Here is a 22,101-nt window from a genome sequence, read left to right as displayed (position 1 = left end):
CAAAAGATGCCAGGTCTAACTGTGTGTGAGAGAGGGACTGAGCAGGCAACACTAAGACCCATAAGAGAGGGACGGAGCAGGTAACACAGGGATCTATGCGAGAGGGACTGAGCAGGTAACACAAGGACCTGTGAGAGAAGGGCTGAGGAGGTAACACTGGGGCCTGTGAGCGAGGGACTGGACAGGTAACACTGGGACAGGTGAACAAGAGACTGATCAGGTAACACAGGGACCTGGGAGCAAGGGACTGAGCAGGCAACAGAGGGTGTGTGAGAGAGACTTAGCATACAATGCAGTGACTGGTTATTATTTCACTGTGTTTCAATAGAACTGAGCAATGGTATCTGCCCGTAAGCAAGTAAACATGCACTATTTTAAAAGACACTGTTCCAGGGAAGAGGGTGGATGAGTAGGCGGTGTCTCGGGGTCATGCGGGGACACAGTCAGGAGTCAGCGCAGGCACTGCTGGGACACTCTGGGAAGAGCCATAGCTGGTGAAACAGGTTATGTGATCGACGCAGTTTACACTGGGACACCAGGAAGGGACCGTCCCCAAGAAGGAAGGGCGGCGCCTGGCCCTGGCACGGACTCCTGCCCGCTTCCTTCACACCTCTCGCCCTGTCTTGTTCTGTTCATGCTCCTGGCAGGGTGAAGCCAGGTAACTGTGATGTCACTGAGGGTGAGCAGGGTGCCAGTGAGGAAACACCCTCACATGCCTAAAGAGTCATAACAGTGAGGGCAATGCCCTCAAGTGGCAGGTCACTGGTGAGAGCTGCCAGGGGCATAGAGCGGGGTGGGAGTGTCACCCATCAGGAACCCCCCAACTCAACTCAAAGCCTATAAATATCTGTTACCTATTACATGGTCACGGCCCCATACCTCATTCTGAAGGGAAGCCCCATGATCCTGCATTACCATAACGCACTGAGAACTGCGAAGCAGCTGCTGTTCCTGTGCCCCGTGTTCTCGTCTTGTTTGCTGGTTCCCTGGCCTGTGTTCTTTCTTGCTGCTGGTAGTTCATGTTCCAGGACTTTTGGGGCCCCAGAGAGAATGTGTGTGGCCCCTCTTATTTGTATACAACATAAAATCACAGGAAATGACATCAAAGGAAGTGCCATTGACTATTGTTGTGGGACTTTGCAAGAAGTAACTTTCTTGGTGTGGATTTATGTAAAAAAAAAGAAAAATAAATATTAACACAAAAAGTACGTACATGCATTTGAAATTTCGATTAACTGGAAATACATTATATTAATCACACAGGATAAAAAGGTTTGGCCTAGGTCTCTCCAAAACTTATAAGTTTAATCAAATGTTAACAATTTGCTTCCAGTTTAATGTATTAGATACATATGCAGGTACGCTGTATTTGTATAGCGCAAACCTAGACAAAAAGTTGAGATGAGCTGTCAACATATGATAGGAGTAACAGATGGTTCATGGACTGTGACTGCATCATGATGTCGTTTTTGTTAAAAGTCGAGTATTCCGCTGTTTTCTACGTAGGAGCTGGGTTTGGGCTGTCCAGATGGATATGGGAATGCCATTCCAGATCTTTGGTGCGTACATGGGAAATTTCTTTTGCTTGTTTCTTCTCCTTTTAGTGTTGATATTGATAAAAACCATGCTAATGCTTATTATGGTACACTCGCATACACAAACAAAATCACTTTAGTCTAATCAAATTCGACTGTTAAGAACTCTCCATCAACCCTGACTTTAAAAAACGTGAAGTGGCAGGCTCTGCAACCTAGGCCATTGGTCACTGATTGACAGGTCACAGGTGGGGTGGCACATAGCTGGCAGACAAACACGCAAACAGGAAACTCAGGTCCATCCCCCAGATAAACGCAGCGGCACCACAATGGTCCAGGCAGATTGGACCCAGAGGTGCACTAATTCCCAAAGCACCATAAAGTCAGGTGCCACCTGAAGATAGAAACACGCAGCCAATCAGGACACAGCACACACAGTACACGCAGTGATCACGCACACCTCATGCCAGACATCTAGACACATTAACCACTGCCCCACATAGAGCCCAAAGCAAACACAAGGAGATGATGGACGGAGCACAGAAACTTTTCAGACACCCACCCCCAGTCACTGATCTGGGTTGAATCCATCATCATTTTTTTGCTCACCATGCTGCCACAGTTCAGACACAGCGATATGCAAATCAGTCTTGACCCTGTGCCTCATGGGAACAGTCCAGCCCGAGCTGCCGGGCCAGCATGGGTTAGTCCTAAACTTTGAGGGGGGGGGGAGACACACCCCCCGCTCTCATGTGCCCCATGTTGTCAGTGACTCAACAGTATGAGGAAGAGCCAACCCTAACAGTGTTGGTAAATAACACACCTTACAGCTTCTTAATTGACATGGGGCAACCAAATCAGGTCTAAGGGAGGGATCGCACCCCTATTTAAAGGTTCCGTGGCCGCGCAGGGGTTCTTGGGCACAGACATGAGGGTCCCCTTTACAAACCCCTGGAGACAGCCATAGGAGGCAGCTGTCCTTCACAGACCCCTGGAGACAGCTGTCCTTCACAGACCCCTGGAGACAGCTATAGGAGGCAGCTGTCCTTCACAGACCCCTGGAGACGGCCATAGGAGGCGGCTGTCCTTCACAGACCCCTGGAGACAGCCATGGGAGGCAGCTGTATCACCTCCCGTCCCCAACTAATCTCTTGGGAAGAGACTCAATGGCCAAACTCAACATGACCATCAATTTGGGAGATTGACCGGATTAACACCTGTTGTTACCCCATCAGACTAATGTGTTTAACCCGCCTCCATCACACAGGCAGGCCGATAAGAGCGGTACCTACTGAGCCGATAATCTTCACTAACGCTATCTTCGGAATCATTGCTACTGCACCAGAATTGAGTCGGAAGCTACAGCTGCCCCTCAACTTCGTATTCCACAGAGAGGGTCACCATGATATGGAAGCACAAGAAGAGGCATTGCTGTGCTAGGAAGCTATTGAAGCTATTGATGTACGGCCCGAGTACTGGGTCCTGCTGGCCACTGACCAAGTGACCGCAATGTGGTCATGTATCCTCTTCGTTACCCCCGGTCTCAGTATACAGGTCTTAACCAATGAGCAGCTGCTCAGTGAGTGTCCAGGGACCTCAGAAATCATCTTCATAGACTAGAGGTTAGGGTGGAACTGTGGAGTGGGGCTCAGCAGCCCAGGGTGATATTAGAAACATGGCATGAGCAAGACTTGTCAGCAGTACCACCTCAGTTATGGGCAAAGGGACCGTATGACGTAGGGCTCATCAGTACCTCTGAGTTGGTAAGAATATGATAACACTGCGAAAAGGGGCCATCCTACCAGGGCTGTGCCAGTCCCTGCTCTCGGAGACAGCGGATGAGGTTATAGTACCCACAATCAAAGCACTAGTTGATCAAGAGGTCCTCCATGTGGGGGTCTCCCCCTACAACACACCAATCTTCCCCTCTAAAAGAGTAAGGGAGGGACCTGGCACATGGTACAAGACCTGCGCCCACTCAATAACATTGTGGTCCCAGATTTCTCTGTAGTCCCAGACCCCTCCTTCATACTAAAAAGCTTACCTGCAGATGCACAATATTTCTCTGTGGCAGACATCAAGAACACGTTCTTTGGCATTTTTCTTCACGCTGACAGTCAGTACCTGACCATTTTCACTTTCTGAGGGGTTCAACTCCTATCCGTGAGGCTGCCACAAGGGTACTGTGAGTCCCTGTAGGAAGGTGGAATTTGACTATATGGTTGCGCCCACTTTTTGCCTGGTGTTTTGCTGGTTTATGACTTAGTTGGACTGGGATTCTGCTATTCAGGGCCCCAGTCTATCTGCTTTCTCTGTAAAACAGTTTCCATGTACATTAGGTACATATCTAATTGGATTCTGGAGTGCCTTATAAGCCCCTAGTATATGGTATACTATGTACCTAGGGCATATGTACCTCAGAGGCCTACCAGGGACTGCAGCATGTATTATGCCACCCCTGGCAAGCACTCCAAAATGACACCACAGGTCTGCTACTGCAACCTGGGTAAGGGTGTGCTTGCACCACTTACTGTGGTATAGGCTACCTATATCACTACCTTATACAGACACATATAAACCTATAAGCCACTCCTATGGCAGGCCTTGACAATCCTGAAGGCAGAGTGCTTGGTTTTATGTGAGATGGTGCCCAAGCATGAGCTGAGCCCCTCTGCAGCTTTTCGGAAATACTTCATCATGGCTGTTCTGTGATACAGCCATACCATATACTCTTAAGTGCATTATAACCTTGCGGTAAATGCCAGCTTTGGGATGGCTGCATCAAAACATGTCGTGTTTGGTGTCAAACGCTTTGGAATACTGCCACCCCCCCCCAAGTGTGGTGGCGGGGGTAGCATTCCACCTTTCTAGAGGGAGAGACATGTTCACAATGGCTAAACCCGGTAGGACTTTCCTGAGCCCTGGAATCACAAAATGGATGCCTCTGTCACAGACACGGGTCTGGCCTCCTGCTGCTGACCGAAACTCCGGCAGGGGAGGCCTGGACAATAGGTTTCCTGTCCCAGGGAGGTGTAACCACCTCTCAGACAGGCAGATGTGTATTGGGGCTGGGTGGGAGCACTCTCTGGTGCTTTGAAGTCCTGCACTGGGGGCACACTTGGTGTCCCTGTGCATACTCCAGTTTACACCGGTTGCAGGGGCTACCTGCCCCTGCTCTGGTGCGAAACTGGACAAAGGAAATGGGTGTAACCACCCCTCTTTCCTGGCCCAGCCATAGGTGGGGCCTTAGAGTTAGTCCATCCCCTAAACTCACTATAAGTATAGGAATCCAGTCCCTAGGACTTTAGATTACCCTGGACGAAACTCTGCAACATATATCCTGGACCTTCAACGTTCTATCCTGACTAGAAGACTGAAGAAATCTCCCTTGGGGTCAAGGATTGACTCCCCTGCTTGGCAGGCACCACAGAAGCAACTGACTGGTCTGCATCGCTGAAGCTCCCGCCGGACGCCAAAGTCTCTGCATCCCCAGAGGTAGATTTCCAGAATTCCCCGAGGCTACCCTGAGTCCACAGCAAAGCTGAGGCCCATGGCTACCGTGGGTGACGTGGAACCGTGACCCCTGGACACCGTGAACTTTTGCAGCAACACTATCTTCCTGGTCGTCCTCAAAGTTGTGCTTTGTGCTCCGAGTAGCCCCAGCCTTGAGCAACTCCTGCACCGAAGATTGTTGGCCTCCACTCCACGAGTGACCCGTGGGCCAGCTCCAAGTGCGACCGCTTGAGGGTCCTTCGCGATCACTAGCCCGTTGGCTAGCAGGTCCCGAGGAAGGCAACTCCTTTTCTGATTGGGTTACCTGGTTGCTCCAGATGTGCCCCAACTTACCTTCACTGAGTGAGTCCCTCAGACCTTGCTTGTCTGCACCGACGTCCTTTCTCTGAATTCTAGTGACTTGCTGTTGCCAAGGCTTGTTGGGTCCATTCTGGTCGCCGACACCGCAGCAGTCGACAAACTTTATGGGACAGCTCGAATCCGGCTCGGGGACTTCATCGATGCCTCCGAGACCACGTGGCTGAAGAGTCAAGACACCCATCAACTCACCTGAAGCACCCGACATCTGTGGGCATTAGTCCATCCTGCCCTAGGTCACTGGCAAGTGACCCAGACTCTGTCCCCTCTGCTTTCAGGTTCCTTACATCCCAGATCCAGACGTGGATCTCTTCAGACACTTCTCCTCTTCACGGCAGCAGCAGTTCTTTGCAGGCTTCCATTGAAATCGACGACGCGACCCGACATCAAAAGTCACCTATGCACCCGGCTTCCCTGGGTGAGGTAACTCGAGTACTCCGGTGCTCCCGTGGGTGCTAGCCCTAGAACATCTTAAGTCCAAAAGGGTTTGGTCCAGACTCGATTAGAAGTGTCCCTAATCTTTAAATTTCCAACCGCGACATTCCCCATAGAAGATAATAGGAACCCGTGGTTGTGTTTTCACACTGCATACGGCTCCCGTGGGTCCCCTGTGTCACTACCTTGGGTGGTTCCTTGGGGTCCCAGCGATTCTAGAGGCAATAGGTCTAGTGCCTATTCCAGTCGTGGTTCTTATACCACTTTTTTGGTATATGGTTTGGTACGCTCCTAGGCCCCAAACGTGTATTTGTACTTTTACTGATGCTTGATCACTTGTAACTGAAGTCCTTTGAACTCCAGTCTTATAAAGAGACTAGAGGGGTGTGTATTATCTTAAATACATATATTTTATATATATATACACCTGATGTGGTTGTCTTCTCATTTGATCATTCAAGAGATTATAGACTGGTAAAACAAGCTGCTTTACACTCCTTCAAGACTTAGCCTGAAGGCTGCTCTCCATAGCTACCACTAGGATAGATTTCAATAAAGGTTGTCCTTAACCAATTCACCATAAGGGGTTGTTTGGACTGATACAAGGTGTGAGAAGTTGGCCTGATATGTAGTGCTCACTATTCTAGTGATCACTGTGTATCATTCCAAACGACCCTTATTGATGATTGGTTGTAAGTCAACCTTATAGACCAGCTATCCTAGTAGCGTGGATACGAGCAGTCTTAGGCTAAACTCTAGAGGGCGTGTTAAGCCAGCTGTTTACCATCACATATACCCCTTGAACACCAAGTGAAAGGACTCCACACAAGTTGTTATGAAAATAAAAGGATATTTATTTATAACAAGACTACCCTGGCTCTTTATGAGTCAGGGAGCTAAGCACACTACAAAACTCTTAGGAAAATACTTCAGTTGCACAATTTACACAAATGCCCGAGGGGCACGAGAAACCATCTACACTAACAGTGAAATGCGAATGGTTAGAGTCTGGAGGTACTGATTCCGGAGTGTTCCGATCAGTGGGACTAAACGAAAAAGGAACTGGACACTTGTAGAGCGAACCTGCGATGGAGCACCGAGATGCTCGAGTTACCTAGCCCGGAGGCTGCGGCTGCGTGAAGTTCGGCAAGATGTCGGGAGTCCTCGTGTAGTCTCAGGAGCCTGAAAGAAGAAGTTGCTGGCAGGCGACCAGTGACGATGTTCAGAGCGATCCAAGCCTGGATCGGTGGTGAAGGAAACCTGAAAGCAGAGGGGACTCAGTTCTCAACCGCTAGCCAGCGATCGTGTGGGTACCAGGGGGGTACCGGCTGAAGTCACCTCGACCAGGTGAGTGGGTGACGTCGGACTCGGCTGTTCCTCGGACCGGGAGGCGCGGCGGCGACCAGGATGGAGGGCGAGCTGTCCCACGAAGGTGTCTGCTGTCGATGATGCTGGGCCCAGGAAGGGGCAGCGGATCTTGGCAGTGGCAACCCAAGCGGGGGAGTCCAGATGGCGTCGGGAGTGGACCAGGAGGGTCCGTGGTACTCCTCTGTTGAAGGGGAGCAAAAGCCAGTCTGGAGCAACCAGACCGGTGATGCAAATAATCTTGGAGCGTCGTGAAGAGGGCCACAAGCCGGTCGGCAAGTGGTCGGACAACGCTGGGAACAGCAAGAAGCGGAAGGGCCCCCACGCAGATCTCGTGGATGCTGGGGAGACAGACTTCGATGCTGGAGCTGCTCAGGGTTTTAGGGCTTCTCAAACCCTAGGTGCACTCACTCGAGGGTCCCTCGGTGGGCGTGCTAGATAAGCGTCGTGCAGGTTCTGAAGATAGCCGGTCCCGCAGGTCTCGTCACACCTACGACTCTCAGCTGGGCTGATGAGGTAGGTAAAAGGTCAGAGATGGCAGGGAACTCGGGTCTCGTCGAGCTGGGCAGTCTTGATCCGTAGGAGACGTACCGCAAACCGCAAGCGCTTAGGTGGTGCCTGCTGGTGCAGGGTGGCTACTCCTTAGCCACAAGGGAGAGTCTTCAGAAATAGTCAAGAGTTCCTTTCGTGGAAAGTGGTTCGTGATTCGGAGTTATCCGATTATCTGATTATCCAATTTGGGAAGGGGACTCGCTCCTACCTTTATTCTAAGAAAAGGGGCTGGCCCGTGACTAGGTTCTACCTATGGGTGGAGCCAGGAGGGGGGTGGTTACACCCCTATCCTTTGTCCGGCTTCGCGCCAGCTCAGGGGCTGGTGTGCCCCCGAAACTGGTTTGAGCCGGGCTATGCACAGTGAGCACCGGGGTGCCACTTGCAATCACCTTCCTTTCAGCCCTGCCTACCTGGGATACACAAACCCTGTCTGGGATGGTGCTAACACCGCCCTCGACAGGAAACCCTTTGTCCAAGCTCCCCTTGCTGGAAGGTCCCCCAGCAGCAGGAGGTCAGACTTGTGTCTGGTGGCAGCATCCATTTTGTGATGCTGAGGCTTGAGTCAACTTTAACCGGGGTTCAAGGTTACTTCCATGTCGTGTCCCTCTAAAAGGGGGGAATGCTAACCCCGTCGCCAGGACTGGCGAGGGGTTCGTATTCCCATTCGTATGACACCTTACTCGACATGTGTAGGTGATGTGATGCCAAAGTTAGCAAATAACCGCAAGGATTATAATGCATTAAAAGTAGTTGGCCCGCGTCACCATGGAACGGCTATTAGGACTTGGTTCCGCAAGCCGTCGACGGGCTCAGCTCGCGCCAGAGCACCGTCCCACATGATTCCCGGCACTCTGCCTTCAGGATTGATAAGGCCTGCTATAGGAGTGACTGATAGGAATCCATGTGTCCATTTTAGGGTTTAGGTGTAGGAATACTACACCTACAGCAACGGGTGATTACACCACGTGGCCCCAGCTGTCGTGCAGCCAGTTGTGTCAGATTTGGGCGGCCCTTCCAGGGGTGGCATAATACATGCTTCAGCCCCTGGTAGGCCCTGGGTACACCGATGCCCTGGATACCTGTGGTATGCTGAGACAGGGACTGACAAGGCGGCCCAGTTCCAATTAGTGGATGCACCTAATGTACATGTGTGTTAATTTCGAGAGAGAACAGCTAGGCTGTGGGTCTGATTGGCAGGCCCACAGCCGGAGAAAGTCGTAAACCAATGAAGCAAAAGCAAAAAAATCGGGGTGATCATAGGATTGCAGACCCTACTCTCCTACATGACCCCCCCCCAAACTTTGGGACAATAAGCTAACCTTGACCAGGTGAGTCTTCTTGCTCTAAGTGGAAATACCTGGAGAGCCCATCTGCATTGCCATGATCAGTGCCAGGTCTATGCTCCACTGTGAAGTCCATCCCCTGTAGGGAAATGGACCACCTAAGTAGTTTGGGGTTTTCACCCTTCATTTGATTTAGCCACAAGAGGGGCTTATGGTCGGTCTGAATCTTGAAGTGAGTGCCAAACAAGTATGGCCTCAACTTCTTCAGGGCCCAAACCACAGCAAAGGCCTCCCTCTCAATAGCTGACCAATTCTTCTCTCTGGGGGTCAGCCTCCTGCTAATAAAAGCTATGGGCTGGTCATGACCATCAAAATTCAGTTGCGATAGAACAGCTCCCACACCCAGCTCCGAAGCGTCTGTTTGGACAATGAATGGTTTGGAGTAGTCTGGACTCTTTAGGATAGGTGCTGTGCACATGCCCTGCTTTAGGTCATCGAATGCCTTCTGACAGCTTGCTGTCCACTGAACTTTTTTTGGCATCTTTCTACTTGTCAGGTCGTTTAGCGGGGTCACAATGGATCCATAATTTCTGACAAATTTCCGGTAATAACCAGTCAGGCCCAAGAAAGCTCGAACCTGAGTCTGGGTGGTTGGAGGAGCCCAGTCCTGGATGGCCTGTATTTTGCTCTCCAATGGTTGAACCTGGCCTCCACCTACAAGGTGGCCCAGGTATACAACCTGTGTCTGCCCTATCTGGCACTTGGTGGCCTTGATAGTGAGGCCTGCCTTCTGCAGGGCCTCTAACACTTTCCTCAGGTGGACCAGGTGATCCTCCCAGGTGGAGCTAAAGACAGCGATATCGTCCAGATACGCCGCACAGAAGTCGTCCAACCCCGTGAGAACTCGATTCACCAGCCTTTGGAAGGTGGCAGGTGCATTTTTCAAACCAAAGGGCATTACCACGAACTGATAATGCCCACCCGGGGTAGAAAATGCTGTTTTGGGCTTGGCCTCCTCAGCTAACCTGATTTGCCAATACCCAGCTGTCAGGTCAAACGTACTTAAGTAGTTGGCCGAGGCCAACCGGTCGATAAGTTCGTCTGCTCTTGGTATCGGGTGGGCGTCAGTCTTAGTGACCGCATTGAGGCCTCTGTAGTCCACGCAAAACCTCATCTCTTTCTTACCGCCCTGGGTGTGAGGTTTCGGCACGAGCACTACGGGACTAGCCCAGGGGCTGTCCGATGGTTCAATGACTCCCAGCTCCAACATTTTCTGCACCTCTGTCTTGATGCAGTCTCTGACATGATCAGGTTGCCGATAGATTTTACTCTTTACGGGCAGACTGTCCCCAGTGTCGACCTCATGGGTACACCACTTGGTCTGACTGGGTGTCAGAGAGAACATATGTCGAAAGGATTGAAGAACCTGTTTACAATCCTCTTGTTGATGTCCAGAGAGGCTGCCGCAAAAGACAACACCATCTACTGATCCATCGTCAGGGTTCTGAGAGAGCAGGTCTGGGAGAGGGTCACTCTCCTCCTCCTGTCCCTCATCTGTGGCCATGAGCAAGCCCATGCCCTCCCTGTCGACATATGTCTTGAGCCTGTTTACATGGAGCACCCTGTGGGGGCTCCGGGGAGTTCCCAGGTCTACCAAGTAGGTGACCTCTCCCTTTTGCTCAATGATCGTGTGGGGCCCAGACCATTTGTCTTTGAGTGCTGCTGGGGCCACTGGCTCCAGCACCCACACATTCTGTCCAGGCTGGTACACAGTCAGGACAGCCTTTTGGTCGTGCCAAGCTTTCTGTAATTCTTGGCTCGCCTCCAGGTTTTTAGACGCCTTTTCCATGTACTCCGCCATCCGCGAGCGGAGACCGAGCACATAGTCCACAATGTTTGATGCCGGCTTTCTGAGAGGTCTCTCCCATCCTTCCTTTACCAAACAAAGGGGTCCCCTTACAGGATGTCCGAACAGAAGCTCAAAAGGGCTGTAGCCAACCCCCTTCTGTGGGACCTCTCTGTAGGCGAACAAGAGGCAGGGTATCAGGACATCCCATCTCCGCCGAAGCTTTTCAGGTAGTCTGTGAATCATCCCTTTTAGGGTCCTATTGAATCTCTCAACAAGCCCATTGCATTGTGGGTGATAGGGTGTGGTGAACTTGTAGTTGACACCACATTCCTTCCACATAGCAGTCAGATATCCCGACATGAAGTTTGCACCTCTGTCTGAGACGACCTCCTTAGGGAAGCCCACTCTGGAGAACACTCCAAGTAGGGCCCGTGCCACCACAGGTGCTGTAGTGGTCCTGAGGGGAATAGCTTCAGGATACCTGGTGGCGTGGTCCACCACCACCAGTATAAACTTGTGCCCTGATGCTGTCTGGGGTTCCATTGGTCCGACAATGTCGATCCCCACTCGTTCAAAGGGTACCCCCACCACTGGTAGTGGTATGAGGGGGGCCTTTGTCGTGCCACCTGACTTACCACTGGCTTGGCAAGTGACACAGGAGCGGCAAAACTCCTTCGTATCTTCGGACATGTGGGGCCAGTGAAAGTGTGGAACAATTCTGTCCCAAGTCTTATTCTGGCCTAAGTGACCTGCAAGGGGAATCTCGTGGGCCAAGGTGTGAAGGAAACCTCTCAGAGACAAGGGGATGACCAGCCTCCTGGTCGCACCAGGTTTGGGGTCTCTTGCCTCGGAGTACAGGAGTCCATCGTCCCAGTACACTTTGTGGGTACCTGTGGCGTTCCCTGCAGCCTCAGCAGCGGCCTGCTGTCTGAGGGGTTCAAGTGAGGGGCAGTCTAACTGTGCCTTCCCCAGGTCTTCCCTGGAGGGTCCCCCTGAGCCCAGAAACTCAACCTGACCAGGTTCAAGCTCTTGCGGCTCAGTTTCCCTCAGTTCTTTAAGGTCAGCCTCCTCGGAGACTTGATCCACGACCTGGGGCAAGGGGGAAGGCGAAGCCTTACCCTTACTGCTCCTTTTCTTGGAAGGTGTCTGGTCCGTTCTTCCAGGATCCAGCACCTGTTCAGTGGGGCATCTTTTGGCCCGTGACCTGGTCACAGCAAGGACATGTGCTGGCAAGCCTAACATCTCCATGTGAGTCCTCTGCTCCACTTCTGACCATTGTGACGTTTCCAAATCATTGCCCAACAGACATTCTACGGGGAGGTCTGAACTAACCACAACCTTTTTCGGGCCACTTACCCCTCCCCAGGAGAAATCAACAACTGCCATACTGTGATTGGTAGTGACGTTGCTGGCATTGGTCACTAGGTAACTGGTACCTAGCATGATCTGTCCAGGGTCCACGAAGTTAGGCGTCACCATGGTGACACTGGCACACGTGTCCCTGTAGGCCTGAGCCACTTTTCCATTTATCAAAGGTGTCTGTCTGTATTTGCCCAAAGTATTGGGACTGGCATCAGGGGACATATCCATATCCCCTGTACAGACAAGGACGGCCTGAGTGAGCGTGCCGACTAAGTCGTCACTCCCCTCGGTTCCCAAGGTTAACCCAACTAATGCCTTGGGAGGCGCACTACCACTGCTGACGGTACTAGGGGGCGCAGGTGCCTTAGGGGCTGCAGTGGCAGGAGTTTGCCCTCCTTTCTTGGTGCACTCACTAAACCAGTGAGTCTTACTTTTACAGTATTGGCACCACCTTTTTGACTGGCCTTCTTGAGTCTTCTTCTTCTGTGAAGCCTGACCCCCACCCTCTTTGGTTTGTTGGGGACCTGTCGAAGACTTCTGGTCATTTTGTTCGTTCTTGTTACCCTTTTGGTCTGCTTTCTTCTGACCACCCTGGTTCTGATTCTGGTTCTGCTTGACCCTTGTTCTGACCCATCTGTCTGCCTTCTTTCCCAATTCTTGGGGAGAGGTCAGATCCGAGTCGACAAGGTGCTGATGCAACAATTGGTTCTGACAGTTGTTTAAAATCTGTTCTCGCATGATAAGATTGTACAATCCTGTGTAATCAGTAACCTTGCTACCCAGCAACCAGCCTTCCAAAGCCTTAGTGGCACAATCGACAAAGTCAGCCCAATCCTGAATTTTCTGGGTGTCCCGGAACAGCACCCGGTACTGTTCCGTGGTTAAGCCGAACCCATCAATCAGTGTGTTCTTCAGGACTTGGTAGTTGTTAGCATCCTCAGCTCTTGTAGTGAGGAGCTTGTCCCTTCCTTTACCTTCAAAGGAAAGCCACAGTATAGCTGCCCACTGACTTGGGGGGACGCACTGGACAGGCAGGCCCTCTCCAAGGCAGTTATCCACTTGTGGATGTCCTCCCCTTGTTTAAAGGGGGGCACTATTTTACTCAGGTGTCTAGTGTCTATACCCCTGTCTTTCTCTCTATTGAGAATGCTGCCACCAGTGGGGTCTAACCCACTTAATTTCTGCTCTCGGGCCAAGGCAAGTCTTTCTTTGGCGAGGGCAAGTTCTTCCCGCTCGATCCTCAGATTGACCTCCCGCATTTTCGCTTCATGCTCCCTCCTCTGAGGGGAAGTCATTCCTCTCTGAGAAGGTGCCTGAGAGACATGTGTATGAACCGATCTGCCAGAGCCTCTGGAGAGAGACCTAGCTCGTCCGTTCCCAAGGTTAAGCCTGCTTGAGCGTGGGCCCGGGGCTCCCCCAGTTCCATTCTCATGCCTGCTTAAGTTGGTCCTTGTAAGCCTGCCGACTACCACTGGACCTTTGTCTGCCTCGTCTCCCGATAACTCGTCCTCGTCCTCCTCCTCTGTGTGGAGGTCGAGGTCTGGGTCACCGAGGGTTCCCTCTAAGGGAGGCATGTTCCCATCTGCACTGGGGGGACCTGGGTTAGAGGACCTCCTAGCATCGTACGCCTCTAAGAGACCTATCAGTATTGCGATGGTAGGGTTAGAACCCTGGTTTAGCTTCCTGGAGGCACACAGTTGTCTCATCTCCTTGAAGCTAAGAGTTGCATATCGTGACACGACCTGTGGAGGGTCACTGACCACTAAGGGAGTCCCTGCAGACTCTCCGTGGACCGACATGCTTTTCTAGTGGGGTGTAAGTGTTGCACCTACCTACACTATGGGTTTACCTACTGATCCCTTGCTAAGAGTTGTAGTCAGGGTGTGCTAAGCCCTGTTACACTACAACAGCCGGCTCAGTAGAACTCGGAGTATTCTAAGTTAAGTTATATGTACCTGGGTACTTATGTGATCTTTCACTGCGATATTCTTAGGATACGTGTGTGGTAAAACAACAGCTAGCTCAAATCCCAACCGCTGCTCACCAATATGAGAAGTTGGCCTGATATGTAGTGCTCACTATTCTAGTGATCACTGTGTATCATTCCAAACGACCCTTATTGATGATTGGTTGTAAGTCAACCTTATAGACCAGCTATCCTAGTAGCGTGGATACGAGCAGTCTTAGGCTAAACTCTAGAGGGCGTGTTAAGCCAGCTGTTTACCATCACATATACCCCTTGAACACCAAGTGAAAGGACTCCACACAAGTTGTTATGAAAATAAAAGGATATTTATTTATAACAAGACTACCCTGGCTCTTTATGAGTCAGGGAGCTAAGCACACTACAAAACTCTTAGGAAAATACTTCAGTTGCACAATTTACACAAATGCCCGAGGGGCACGAGAAACCATCTACACTAACAGTGAAATGCGAATGGTTAGAGTCTGGAGGTACTGATTCCGGAGTGTTCCGATCAGTGGGACTAAACGAAAAAGGAACTGGACACTTGTAGAGCGAACCTGCGATGGAGCACCGAGATGCTCGAGTTACCTAGCCCGGAGGCTGCGGCTGCGTGAAGTTCGGCAAGATGTCGGGAGTCCTCGTGTAGTCTCAGGAGCCTGAAAGAAGAAGTTGCTGGCAGGCGACCAGTGACGATGTTCAGAGCGATCCAAGCCTGGATCGGTGGTGAAGGAAACCTGAAAGCAGAGGGGACTCAGTTCTCAACCGCTAGCCAGCGATCGTGTGGGTACCAGGGGGGTACCGGCTGAAGTCACCTCGACCAGGTGAGTGGGTGACGTCGGACTCGGCTGTTCCTCGGACCGGGAGGCGCGGCGGCGACCAGGATGGAGGGCGAGCTGTCCCACGAAGGTGTCTGCTGTCGATGATGCTGGGCCCAGGAAGGGGCAGCGGATCTTGGCAGTGGCAACCCAAGCGGGGGAGTCCAGATGGCGTCGGGAGTGGACCAGGAGGGTCCGTGGTACTCCTCTGTTGAAGGGGAGCAAAAGCCAGTCTGGAGCAACCAGACCGGTGATGCAAATAATCTTGGAGCGTCGTGAAGAGGGCCACAAGCCGGTCGGCAAGTGGTCGGACAACGCTGGGAACAGCAAGAAGCGGAAGGGCCCCCACGCAGATCTCGTGGATGCTGGGGAGACAGACTTCGATGCTGGAGCTGCTTAGGGTTTTAGGGCTTCTCAAACCCTAGGTGCACTCACTCGAGGGTCCCTCGGTGGGCGTGCTAGATAAGCGTCGTGCAGGTTCTGAAGATAGCCGGTCCCGCAGGTCTCGTCACACCGACGACTCTCAGCTGGGCTGATGAGGTAGGTAAAAGGTCAGAGATGGCAGGGAACTCGGGTCTCGTCGAGCTGGGCAGTCTTGATCCGTAGGAGACGTACCGCAAACCGCAAGCGCTTAGGTGGTGCCTGCTGGTGCAGGTTGGCTACTCCTTAGCCACAAGGGAGAGTCTTCAGAAATAGTCAAGAGTTCCTTTCGTGGAAAGTGGTTCGTGATTCGGAGTTATCCGATTATCTGATTATCCAATTTGGGAAGGGGACTCGCTCCTACCTTTATTCTAAGAAAAGGGGCTGGCCCGTGACTAGGTTCTACCTATGGGTGGAGCCAGGAGGGGGGTGGTTACACCCCTATCCTTTGTCCGGCTTCGCGCCAGCTCAGGGGCTGGTGTGCCCCCGAAACTGGTTTGAGCCGGGCTATGCACAGTGAGCACCGGGGTGCCACTTGCAATCACCTTCCTTTCAGCCCTGCCTACCTGGGATACACAAACCCTGTCTGGGATGGTGCTAACACCGCCCTCGACAGGAAACCCTTTGTCCAAGCTCCCCTTGCTGGAAGGTCCCCCAGCAGCAGGAGGTCAGACTTGTGTCTGGTGGCAGCATCCATTTTGTGATGCTGAGGCTTGAGTCAACTTTAACCGGGGTTCAAAGTTACTTCCATGTCGTGTCCCTCTAAAAGGGGGGAATGCTAACCCCGTCGCCAGGACTGGCGAGGGGTTCGTATTCCCATTCGTATGACACCTTACTCGACATGTGTAGGTGATGTGATGCCAAAGTTAGCAAATAACCGCAAGGATTATAATGCATTAAAAGTAGTTGGCCCGCGTCACCATGGAACGGCTATTAGGACTTGGTTCCGCAAGCCGTCGACGGGCTCAGCTCGCGCCAGAGCACCGTCCCACATGATTCCCGGCACTCTGCCTTCAGGATTGATAAGGCCTGCTATAGGAGTGACTGATAGGAATCCATGTGTCCATTTTAGGGTTTAGGTGTAGGAATACTACACCTACAGCAACGGGTGATTACACCACGTGGCCCCAGCTGTCGTGCAGCCAGTTGTGTCAGATTTGGGCGGCCCTTCCAGGGGTGGCATAATACATGCTTCAGCCCCTGGTAGGCCCTGGGTACACCGATGCCCTGGATACCTGTGGTATGCTGAGACAGGGACTGACAAGGCGGCCCAGTTCCAATTAGTGGATGCACCTAATGTACATGTGTGTTAATTTCGAGAGAGAACAGCTAGGCTGTGGGTCTGATTGGCAGGCCCACAGCCGGAGAAAGTCGTAAACCAATGAAGCAAAAGCAAAAAAATCGGGGTGATCATAGGATTGCAGACCCTACTCTCCTACACAAGGTGCCCACTAGAACTAGTGGACAGCATATATCAGGCCACCTTCTCACAGTCCCCCAGTATCTTCAATCGAATACTGAGGAAGCACCTCGTCAACTTTCAAACAGCACACTAATACAGTACGCTGACATCTTAATATGCAGTCCCACAGAGGACCTATGTCAGCAGGTCACAATAACCCTCGTGACTGCACTTGCCGAAAGGGGGTAAAATATAGACAAGGGAAAGATGTGGTATGTGCAACAGGAGGTTAGTTATCCAGGCCCACTGATATCAGCGGCTGGACGGTGGATCACGCCGGAAAGTGCAGGTTCTATCAGGGCCACCACCAAAAACAAAAATGGGTATGCAAATGTTTTTAGTACTATGCAACTATGTCCGAAAGTGGGTCATTGACTACAGTATGCTTGTTGCCCCCTTGCTAGAGGCCATAAAAAAGGCAAAGGCAGGACACGAGAAGCTACAGTGGATGTCTGAGAAACGCAAAGCGTTTGAGAAACTCAAAACAGAAATAACACACTCCCCTGTGCCAGGAACACCCAACTATATGAAAGAATTCTTATTCAGCCACAGTGATGGGAAAGGCATGTCAGCCATTCTGACACAAAAGTATCCATTAGGGCATAATCTTCTTGTGTACTACAGTGGGCTCTTAGACTAAGTCATGCAGGGTCATTTCCCATGCGAGCAGGCACAAGCAGCAGCAGCCATTGGCGGCTACAAAAGCATCTATTGTGATGGGGGCGTCGCTGACACTGTATGCAGAACACTCAGCGTTTGAGGTCATACAAAAGAGCAAGAGCGCGCTGACTCCACAACAGGTCACCGGCAACGAGCTGATGCTGTCCAGGCCATAAATAAAAATAATACAGTGCAATCTAGTGAACCCAGACACTTTCCTAGCTCACGAGGTTCAGGAGGGAGAAGGGATCCATGGCTGTGCCTCATATACCTCTGAGGGGAGTAGCCCAGCTGAGGAGGATCCTATACTAGACAGAGAGTCACTGTTCATCTACGGTTCCTCCATGATAGATCAAGAGACCGGGGTGAGACATACAGGGAAAGCAGTAGTGATGGATGAGAGAAAGTGCCCTCTTTCTGCATGGTTGCCCCCACTTTTTGCTGAATTGCTGATGTTCTTTGACTGAGTGTACCCTGGGCTCCTGCCAATCAGGTACCCAGGGCCTATGTTCTTTCCCTAAAACTGCATTGAAGCCTAAACCCAATTGGCATCTCTGGCCACAGGTCTGTACCTGGTAAATGGTACCACAGGTACCCAGTGCCCTGTGACCAGAGAAGGACTCTAAGGGCTGCAGCACTTATTGTGCCACCCTTAGAGGCCCTGTACCCTGACACCCACACACTGCCTTTGCAGGCTGTGTGTTTTGGTGCAGAACAAAGTGAAGAGTTGACATGGCCTACAACCCACTGCCCTGGCGTAGACCAGTCACCCCTCTAGCTGGGCGCGCTACACCAGTGGTGAAGGTACAGGTGCATGAGCCCTGTACCCCTACAGTGTCTAAGGTCATTCTTATACATTGTAAGTGCAGTGATGCCATTAAGAGTATATGGTGCTGGAAGCTTGTCATTGCAAACTCCACAGCCCCATAATGGCTACACTGAAAACAGAGAAGGTTGGTATCACACTTCTCAGCACATTAAACCCACTCTAATGCCAGTGTGGGATTTAATGAAAAATAATGAACATTTATTGATTTAATGAAAACTAACCCACCTCTAGTGTCCCGACTGAGTGGCTGCTTTCAGCTGCCACCACCAGACATGTTTCTGGACCCCTGGGTCGAGAGCCTGCTGCTCTTGGGCCTGAAACAATGCACATCCTGGGACGAGGTGCCAAGCCTCCTCCCCCAGGATGGGCAGGGTTCATGAAGGGGAAGCTTCCAAGGCATGCCGCCTTTGAGAGCCTCTCAAGACCATTTCAGCAACTGGTCCCCACTGGTTCTGACCCCCCCTTTGGGCAGGAAAAACAAGTGAGGAAGAATGGTGTGCCCACCTCTGCCAACTCCACCCTTCAGGTGGGGGAGGCAAGGTGAAGCACAACTCACAGTCCACATCAGGGACAGGCTCATGCCCTCCACCCATTGGAGGGTGGCATATTAGGGGGTTACCAACCCCAGGGACGACCCATCGGTCCCCTGCCTTTTACCTACCTGTAACGCCCCTAAATCCACTATTTAGGGGCACCCCTGAACCTTGCTTTCTCAGACAAGAAGAATCTACAAGAAGAAGAAGGTCTGAACAGCCGTGCAGTAGCTAACAAGAGGAAGACGCCCACTGACTTGGCCCCACCCCTACCGGCCTGTCTCCCCTTCGAACCTGCTGCTGCGAAATCCCGGTGTGTCCTGCAGCCAGCAACCTCAAAACCCCAGAGGACCTGCCTGCCTTCACTTCCAAAGACTGCTTCTCCCGTGAACACCAGATTTGTTCACCTGCAACCTCTTGCTCCGGCCGGACACCGCGAATCTGCTCCTCTCTGCACCTGCCGTCCTCAACCCGAGCTCGAGTGGGTAAATACCACAAGGAGGTAAATCTGGCAATCCTGACCTGAGATCTGGTGACCCCTGACCTGCCTCAAGCCTCCAGCCGATGCCTGCAGCCTATTTCCAGAAGGCCCCCCTAACCGCGACCAGGAGCTGGTAAGAAGATCTGACCCCAAAAGGCACCCCTGCAACCGACGCCCATGGCCTTGTGTGCCCAAATCAACGGTGCCTAACCAACCCCTAACTTCCCAACTTACCTCTCCAAGTGGTGGTCTCTCCCAGAAGACCTTCGTCCCCAAGCCTGCAGTGCCTTTGCAAACCGGAGGTTCCTCATTGAAAAGAACAAGGCGCCCGACGTCGAAACAGCACCCTGCACCCGGCCGCCCTAGTGCCGCAGAGGGTGCACCTTTAGTGCTACTTTGTTTCCCCATTTGCCCTGAGCTAAAGGCCAGGAGCTTTGCTCCCACAACCCAGTGGCCTGCTAGCCAGCAGCCACCAATCAGAGGCACGCTATCCCCCATTGGATAACATTGGGCCTCAACATTCTGCACCCAGCTGCCCTAGTGTCACTAAGGGTGTAACTAGAGTGCATCCTTGACCCTGGGGGGCCCCTGAGTCTACCCACAGAACCTAAACTCCCACTACCAAATACTTACCTCAAAAACGATAACACTATTATCCACCATAGGATAACATTGACTGTTTTTCTGTGAAAAGTTTGTGTGTGGAGTTTGGGAAACTAAAGAAATTCTTAAAAATTGCATAATCTAACAAAATCGATTTTACTTACCTGTTTTCGAGACATGTCCCAGAGTAGGAGCCGGTTCCGGAGTGTTTTCCGACCACGCCGGAGTCCTGCAGTCCGACCGAGAGAGTACGATGAGGCCGTATGCTGCCTGACTCGGTTCGGTCGGACTCCCATAGAAGTCAATGGGAGCCGGTCGTACGATTCGTACATGGGCTCCCATTGACTGAATGGGTATGTCTCGCACAAGGGCGCCCCCTACAGTGGGTACGCGTCGGTGCCATCCGCACCGTACATGCCTGTGTTGGGGGACCCTCGGGTCTCCCCCTGTGTCCGAGTCGTAGGGCCTCGGGTGACAGGGGGTCCGATGCCCAAAGGCAACCACCCTGATGTTTTACGAGCCGGACACTCTGGCTCGCACCGTCTGTCCGACACGTGCATCGTACTGGCTCGGCCGTGAATCGCATCCATTGCACGCCGCGGTTAGCTTACGACCGAGACGTATGGAGGGGTTCGGACCTGGAAACGACTCGGTCGGTGAATTTCACGTAGCTCGCACTGTACTTGCTCGCTCGTACAGCTGTACGAATCGGGCGGAAAACACGTGTTCGGCTCGCAGTTTTTCCGGCCGGATCGCGTTCGGTGCCCTTCCAACCAGGGTCGGAATCGGCCCCTCTGTGTAAGCCTAGTAATCTCAAAAGTTACTTACCTGCTATTTTACTAAAAAGCCTATCCAAGCCTATGTACTGCATTTACTAAGTATTGCATTTCTCTGCATCTATACTGTAAATCAAACCAAAGTGCATATACAATTATCATTCAAACTGTATTCCAATTGCATTACTACTACAGTAGTAATGCAATTGGAATACAGTTTGAATTTATTGAAAGTATTTATTGCTTACCTGTGCCAGGCTTGCTTGGTTCTAGGTGCTGGAAAAATGTTTACAACAGCAGTTGAGCCATCACATCACCAACTTCCACCTACTAGACGACTTGCAATCCGGATTAAGACTAACCCTGGGCGTAGTTCGCGAAGTAGCACTTCGCGAAGCTACGCAAAGTGCAGTTCGCACTACGCGAGCTACGCGTAGCACTTCGCGAACTGCGTAGTACCTTGTTCGCACTGTGCCAGATGTCGTTTTCAAAGGTTGCACAGTGCGGACAAGCAACCGGCACTGTGCAATCATTGAAAATGCCATCTTGCACAGTGCGAGCTGTAGTTTTCTGCTGCTCGAGTAGATTTTTACTCGAGCGGCAGCTTTCTCAACGCGAACTGGTAGTTTCTAATCGCGAGCGAGCGCGAGCATACGCGACCACTCGCAATGAGAAACCTGACCTCCTCGCGTTGGGAATCTCGCCGGGAGGTTTATTTTCCATGCTCGCGATCGCCAACTTGATGTTGCTGATCGCGAACAAGGAAAACGTCTCGCCGGGATGTCATTTTGCTTGCTCGTGGTCGCCAACTTGACGTTGAGGACCGCGAGCAAGCAAAAAATGACCGCAGCACTACGCAACACTACGCTACGCGTGTTCGCACTGTGCTATGTGCAGTTCGCGTAGTGCGAAGTAGCGCGAACTTCGCAAACTACGCGAGCGTAGCGTAGTGCTTTGCCCAGGCTTAATTAAGACCCGGACACAGCACGGAAACCACACTCCTCCACATCGTGGATGATGCCCTTCAAGCCCTTGACCAAGGCAAAACCTGTCTCCTGATCCTCCTGGACTATCCTTGGCCTTTGACACTGTTAACCACGAAATTCTCCTTAATCGCCTCAAACTTAGGATGGGCCTAGATGGCACTGTTCTTGCTTGGTTTAGGTCCTTCCTCCAGAATCGCTCACAGAGAGTCCTGATCAACGGTAACCTGTCCGCTCCCTCTCCGATCACGGTGGGAGTCCCTCAAGGATCAACCTTGTCCCCTACCATCTTTAATCTTGACCTTGAACCGTTCTCAGAGGT

This window comes from Triturus cristatus, chromosome 7 (genome assembly GCF_964204655.1).
Source record: "Triturus cristatus chromosome 7, aTriCri1.1, whole genome shotgun sequence".
NCBI lineage: Eukaryota > Metazoa > Chordata > Amphibia > Caudata > Salamandridae > Triturus > Triturus cristatus.
Note: the sequence above shows the minus strand (reverse complement) of the source record.